General features: G+C 37.0%; 1 pseudogene; it reads right to left on the bottom strand.

Annotated features, from left to right (window-relative positions):
* Window positions 1-291: 291 nt before the first annotated feature.
* Window positions 292-5,266, bottom strand: LOC6050042 (annotated as a pseudogene).
* Between the last annotated feature and the right edge of the window lie 2,512 nt (window positions 5,267-7,778).

The following is a 7,778-nucleotide window of genomic DNA, read 5'->3' as shown; positions in this document are numbered from 1 at the left end:
CGATTTAACATCGTTGGTCGCCCTACCAGCTCTTCACACCAACGCTCGTGAGCATTCTCGAGCACATTCGGTCGAATCCCTTCGCGGCACGTCACTTGCATAATGGAATGCAACAAACTGGCGGCACTGGCCCGGCAAAAACACTCGTGTTGGGCACTTTACAGGATTGAAGCGCGAAATCGGCGGGAAACTCTGGGTGTGTTTGTGTGTGCTAAAAGTGAAGTATGAAGGCCGGTTTGGGTTGAAAAATGTTGTGTGTGTGTGTTGTTTCTTTCCAATAAAATAGTTTAGACGTTTAGTTCAGCTGTTTGTGTATAAAGAAATCAGGGTTGGAGTCAGAATCAGTGTCGCTAAATCTTCAAAAGCTGGAGTTCTACCCCTCTCCCCACACGACCTGCTCGATCCAGTCGATGTAGCTCGCGACCCGGGTGTAGATCGACGGAGACCGTCCAGATCCGCATATCGCTCCGTGCGAAGTGACTCCCAGCACGTGTTACGTACAGCCCCTGGGTTCGGTAATGATCTGCACCGGTCCGCCGGAGTCACCCTGGTAGGCGTCGCGACTTTCCTTCTCGCGAACGTTACCGATGCACAGCTGGCTGTCCCAGATGCCCTCACGGAACTTGCGATTCCCCCGGTACTGTTGCTCGCACTCGCTGTGGTCCAAAAAGTTCAGCTGAACTTTGCGCAAAGTTTGGGACATGCTGGCCGCTGAAAGGTGCGGACAATTTAAGGTACTGACCAGAAGTCACAGTATCAGAGTACCTGCAAATTCCGTGTTCCCAAAACCGGTGACGATCACCGGCGAGCTCGTCTCGTTCAGCGTTTGCCACAGACAGGCGGGTCTGATGAACGCCGAAAAGAATATCGTCTCGTTCAGCATGATCAGCGCAATGTCGTGGTACGATGCGTTGAACCGGTGTAGCCGGTGTCGTTTGACAAACTTGACTCCCGCATCCCACTCGTCGCCGGAGTCAACCGTAAGATCCGTCTCACCAAGTCGCACGATTTCCGGAGGTCCTTTCGACATGCAGTGTGCCGCCGTCAGCACGAATCGCTCACTGATCAACGATCCCCCGCAGGGAAAGTTGTACCGGCTAGTACCGTTGATCTTCCAGCCGAGCAGGGCCTGATGGGGGAACTCACCGACCTTGACATTCTCACCGCCCACGATCAGATCCACCGTTTTGGAGCAGTTGAACGACTCAAAAATCAGTGGATCCGCGTCGAACGTCAACGGGATGGCCTCCCGGATCAGTTTGGTTTCCCTCTGGAACGCATCACACTCTGCGCGAGAACAACAGTAGCTGGTACAGGTTACAAACATCGAATAACCGAAAACGATACTTACTGATTTGTGAGATGCGCTTGCCAATTGCTGTGGGAAAGTTCAAAATTGTAGTTTGAAATGTCGTGTCGCACAGGTTCCATTGATCAGTCAACCTACAATGAACTTGCGGACAGACTGTGATGACAAGGGTCAACAGAAGAATCGCAAATCGCGATAACAGCGAGGATGACATCACGTCTCGTCGGGCGATCGCAGTCTTGTGGACTTTGCAAGAGCTAAATTAGAACTGATTTGGCTGCTGAAGGCGGCTGAGTATTTTATTCAGATTTAATCATGGGAACCGTTCATAAACTACTTGGACAGCTTTCACTATATTGCATCGTAGTTTATGCATGGCTTTAAAAATAAGCGAAACGACTTCGGTCGCGGAGTCAGTTCTACACTTGCTTCTGGGAAGCCCAGATTGCGACTTCAGACACAATGTCGCCGTTATGTTTATCGCGCCGCGCCGCTAAGTCAGTTCAAGGCAAGATAAAACTTCGAGTTATGGGGTTTCCCGAAGGTTTTTTTGCCTTCCTCACCTGTCTGAGGAAAGGCTACCCGAGCAGACGGAAATAACGCGGGAAAAACATTTTTTGATGTTTGAAAATACTATGTCAATAACATTTTATGTTTTTAATAACAAAATTTGTTATTCGCCGATATCATTTTGTGTTATTCTTCGAACGGATCTTTGTTATTATTTTTTGTTATTGTAACAACTAATCTGATCATCCCAATAATAGTTAAAGTTATTCTTCCATAACAAAAAATGTTATTCCCAAGTTGTTTTGGCTTTCAACCAATATCAGACCAATAATAAATTTTTATATGATAACATAAACTGTTATTGAACTCTTATGCAAAAATGGATTTTGCATGAATATTCCATAACAATTTTTGTTATTTTAACAATATTTGTTATTGAAATGGCATGAATTTAGTTATTACCGTCTGCCCGGGTTTAAAGTCACTCGAAATATGAACTTCTTAATTCGACCCACCTACACGTCTACCTATCGACTCAGAATCAATTTCTGAGGTATTATTCGATCCGTCGTGGGGTCCCACAAGACCATAGTTAATATTATAAAGTTTTATAAAGTATTTTAAAGGTTATGCTAAAACAACGATTTAACAAAAGTCCGAAAGATTGTAGAAATGGTGGTTTTTGTAAGAAAATCCGTCACATTGTACATTTTTAGAAAGGTATTTAAAAGACGTTTCCAACGAGTACAGAGCAATTCTCTACCATAACCGGAAATGGATTTTATTTGTAATTTTTTGATTTGGCTCAACTTTTTATTAACTTTTTTTTCACAATAAACTCAATTTCCCAAAATACGTATTTTTTTGATTTTCGAGATTTGTTGATATGTTTTAGGGGACAAAAATCCGCAACTTTTGAGCCATAGAGAAACATGGTCAAAAAATCTGCCGCCGAGCTATGAAAAAAAAATTTGAAAAAATTAAAGTTTCATGCAAAAACAAATTTGACGTTATTTTTTAATGCAAAATTTAATTTGCAATCGAAAAGTACTTTAAATATTTTTTGATAAAGGGCTCCGTTTTCAAGATATAGCCACCGAAAGTTTGATTTTAGCGAAATATTCACAGTTTTGCTATTTTAAAAAATAGTGACCATGAGTGACCATTTCTAAAAATATTTTTTTTGAAAAGTTCAGAAAATTTGCTATAAAATTGTCTAAGAACCATGAAGATTGGACCTCTGGTTGCTGAGATAGAGCCGCTTTAAGAAAAAGAAACACGAAAATTGAAGTTTTCTAAATTTCCAAAACAACCCACCATTTTCTAATGTCGATATATCAGCAACTAATGGTTCGATTTTCATTGTTAAAATATTAAACATTCGTGTAATTTTCCGATCTTTTTGAATTTTTTTTTTTTTGAAAAATTTTAAATAAAGGCTAGCATTTTAAATGGTCGTAATTTCAATGTTTGGCCACTTTAAAATGTAAATCTTGATTTAAAAAATTTAAAAAAAAATTCAAGGAGATCGGAAAATTTCATGACTGTTTCATGTATTAACATTGAAAATCGGAGTATTAACTACGGAGTTGCTGAGATACCATAATTAGAAAATGGTGGGTTGTTTTGGTGAGATTTAGAAATCTTCAATTTTCGTGTTTCTTTTTCTTAAAGCGGCTCTTTCTCAGCAACCCGAGGTTCAATCTTCAATAAGTCTTAGACAATTTTATAGCAAATTTTCTGAACTCTTCAAAAAATTTTAATAACGTCAAATTTGTTTTCGCATTAAAACTTTGATTTTATCAAAAAATCACTGTTTTTTTTTTATTCATAACTCAGCGGCAGATTTTTTGTCCATGTTTCTCTATGGCTCAAAATTTGCGGGGTTTTGCCCCCTAAAACATATCAAAAAATCTCAAAAATAAAAAAAATATGTATTTTGGGAAATTGAGTTTTCAAGAAAAAAATTTTTTAAAAAAATAAACTTTTTATCAACTTTTTTTTCACAATAAACTCAATTTCCCGAAATACGTATTTTTTTGATTTTCGAGATTTGTTGATATGTTTTAGGGGACAAAAATCCAAAAACAAATTTGACGTTATTTTTTAAATGCAAAATTTAATTTGCAATCGAAAAGTACTTTGAATATTTTTTGATAAAGGGCTCCGTTTTCAAAATATAGCCACCGAAAGTTTGATTTTAGCGAAATATTTGCAGTTTTGCTATTTTAAAAAATAGTGACCATGAAAGACCATTTCAAAAAATATTTTTTTTTAAAAGTTCAGAAAATTAGCTTTAAAATTGTCTAAGACACATTGAAGATGGGACCTCAGGTTGCTGAGATAGAGCCGTTTTAAGAAAAAGAAACCCGAAAATTGAAGTTTTCTAAATTTCACCAGAACAACCCACCATTTTCTAATGTCGATATATCAGCAACTAATGGTCCGATTTTCATTGTCAAAATAAGAAACACTCGTGAAATTTTCCGATCTCTTAAAAAAAAAAATTAAAAAAAGACAACCATTTTAAATGGTCGTAATATTCAATATTTGGCCATTTTAAAATGTAAGTCTTGATTTAAAAAAATTTAAAATATTTTTTTCGAAAAGATCGGAAAATTTTACCACTGTTTCATGTATTAACATTGAAAATCGGAGTATAAACTACGATCGGAGTTGCTGAGATACCGTAATTAGAAAATGGTGGGTTGTTTTGATGAGATTTAGAAATCTTCAATTTTCGTGTTTCTTTTTCTTAAAGCGGCTCTCATGGTCACGTTTTAAAAAATCGAAAATCTGCAAACATTTCGATTAAATCAAACTTTCGGTGGCTATATCTATTTTTTTAAATGCATAACTCGGCGGCAGATTTTTTGACCATGTTTCTCTATGGCTCAAAAGTTGCGGGTTTTTGTCCCGTAAAACATATCAAAAAATCTCGAAAATAAAAAAATACGTATTGCGGGAAATTGAGTTTTTTGTGAAACAAAGTTGATAAAAAATCCGCATTTTTTCCGTGTACCTATTTTTTTCTCAATAGTCTTCAACAATACCTACAACTTTGCCGAAGACACCAAATTGATCCGAAAATGAACTCAAAAGTTACAGCTGTTTGAATATTTACAAACCATTTTTGTATGGACAGCAGCCAAAATTGTATGGAGACTTGTATGGGTGAACCAATGACACAAAATAGCTTATTTGGTCATAGGGAAGGCCCCCACAAAGTTTGAGCCAAATCAAAAATTACAAAAAATAAAAATGGTCGAAATCGGCCGATTTCGTAGAGAGTTGCCCTATCTAAAGTTAAAAGCACTTATGTGTTATTTATACAATTTTTTGAGGCCGGATCTCAGATTTGTGTATGAAAACGATCTACACCCGGGTAGCGAGCTACATCGACTGGATCGAGGAGGTCATGTGGAAGAAGTAGTACGGTTTTAACATTACTCATACATATTAAAATTCACCAATCAAATAAAAATTCAAAACAAGGGCAAACTTCAAACAGTAATCTACCCTGAATATCCAACGACATTGGCTTTTATTTTCACAAATTCGCACTAAAGATCAACCGAAAGCTTCAACTTCATGCATAATGAATGAAACTTAATTAGGAAGCCCTCTCACCGAACCCACCCTCCACCACCCATCAAAAGTTAGAGAGCCGTCTGCCGGCCCGGCTAAGCTTCTCCAAGGCCAATGGCAAACTCCAACCGAACCAACCAACAGTCATGTATCATTTCCTGCTTTTCCCGCTCGCCAACTTCGTGAGCTTTCCGGGGGGCGTTGTTCTCTCACTATCAAGTAATTATTCAAATTTACGGTTAAAAATTTATCCCAACAGACATTATCATAAATTTTTTTAATGAAGCACATTATTTTAAATTTGAATATATTTGCTTCGGGGGGAAGGTGCGGTGTTGACTTTGGCTGAACGAACAGTCTTGGGTGAGAGAAAAAGTGGGGTAGGAGGGAGCTTTGGGAAAACACCACCACGAACATAACCGACAGAAGTTGTCGGCTCCCTCCGGGAGCAGATGAGTTTGCCTTTTGCTATGAGTGCGAGCCTGTTGATCCTGGCCAGATTCCGGCTAAGGATTTAATTTATTTTTTATAAAAAGTTTTGTTTTCAGACTATTTATATGATAAGAAGCAAATCTCACCTTCAAATCATGATATGAGCAATCTTAATCTACTTATTTTCAAAAAAAATGGCTAGTATAAATTTCTACATAAGTTCCTGGAGTTCACGAATTTGAGTGTTGAACTAATCATCTAATGTTTTAAATATATTTTTATCCTTCGAATAAGATTAAAGACAAGCAAAAGATCTATTTCAAGCCTCGCTGAATTCAAATCGAGAAGTGCATCCGTAGATTTCTACAGAACTTTACAGAAGTTTATAAAAAAATCATTGGAATTAATCAACATTTTTTTCTGCGAAGCCAGCATCAAGATCATTCATCAACAGAAGCAGATGGCCATTTTCCCAAGAAATTGCCTCATCATTAAACGATTTACCACTGCTCTGCTACGGAGAAATGCCCTTTTCCTGCTAGAGAGAAAACTTCTCTCCCCGGCTCAATTTCCAGGGAAAACTATCAACTCACACTTATGCTAAAACGTCCTCCTACGGAAAAGCCTTGTTTGTGTCCGACAACGAGCCAAACGGCGCTGGGAAATGGCAATAAAACTCTCGCTTATTGCTTTTTAACAGTCTGGCTGACGACTTTATGGCGAAACGCACACCGTTCTCACGAGACAATATGCATTCGAAAAGGTTGCTTTAGATGTAAATTTCGTCTAAACTAATATAAGCCATATTTAAGAAGCTTTTAACAGATGATGTGTTGTGGTTTATTAACATCGCATTTCATGGGAAGTTGTGATATCTCAAAATGCCCAACAACTGAACTAGAGGTGAGCAAAAAAGAGCGAGCCGCTCAAAGAGCCGGTGCACTGAAAAGAGCGAAAGAACCGTGGCTCACAAAAAAAGAACCGCGGTTCTTTTTTAAACCCCGGTCTTTTGAAAGAACCGTTTCAAGATGGTATGATTTTTGTCAAAAATATAATTTATTGAATTTCCAAAAAAATTATAGTATTAAATTTGTTTTTAAGAATTGGAAATGCAATTTCAAATAATTAAATGCCTTTAAAAAAATAATCCCAACAGTAAATGATTTGTCAAAATATTTACAAAAATCTACTGAATAGTTTAGAGATTTTATCGATAAAATCAGAATGTAGAAAAAAAACACAGAAAATTTTCTCCAAATAAAATATTAGGATTATTTCAATTCATGTAGAAATAAATAAATACAATTTCAAAATAAATATCAATTTTCGGCCTCCTAGATTTAAGTTTGGATGCCATTCTATTACTCGAATATTTAGGTTTGAGAAGAAATCTTGACATAGAGACCACCAAGGCCTATGGTTTTCAAAGGCATCTTCTCGTTTTCAGTTTAAATTTTTTATCAATTAATTTATAAAAGTCCAATGTGAAATAACTTATAAAATCACACGATTTTTAAAAAAGCCTTTTCATCAAAATTTTGAAAAAGAGCGAAAGATCCGTTCGAAAGAGCGGCTCTTTTTAATGAGCGAACGAAAATAAGCGGCTCCTAAAAATGAGCGGATTTGCCCACCTCTAAACTGAAAGGATACCGCTGTTTTTCTGGAAATACTGAACAGAAACATTTCAGGAAGAGCTGTTTTCATAACAGATTGCATCCATTACTGGGAATAACCTTGCCAAGTGGCCACTACCAACACAACACGATTTAAAGGTAGGGTGATGTCTTTTCGTCAGTGTATAAGTCTTCCAAATCCTGCTGTTGTTTTTGATGTTTTTATGTTTTATTTAATACTAAAACCAAGTGCATTTTTTATTTTTTAACAATTTATAACAATACCCATTTACGGTTTAGCCCTGAAGGAAGCTTACATCGCCATA

This window comes from Culex quinquefasciatus, chromosome 1 (assembly GCF_015732765.1).
Source record: "Culex quinquefasciatus strain JHB chromosome 1, VPISU_Cqui_1.0_pri_paternal, whole genome shotgun sequence".
In the NCBI taxonomy this organism is placed as follows: domain Eukaryota; kingdom Metazoa; phylum Arthropoda; class Insecta; order Diptera; family Culicidae; genus Culex; species Culex quinquefasciatus.
The sequence above is the reverse complement of the archived record's forward strand: the minus strand, read 5'-3'. Positions and strand labels throughout refer to the sequence as shown.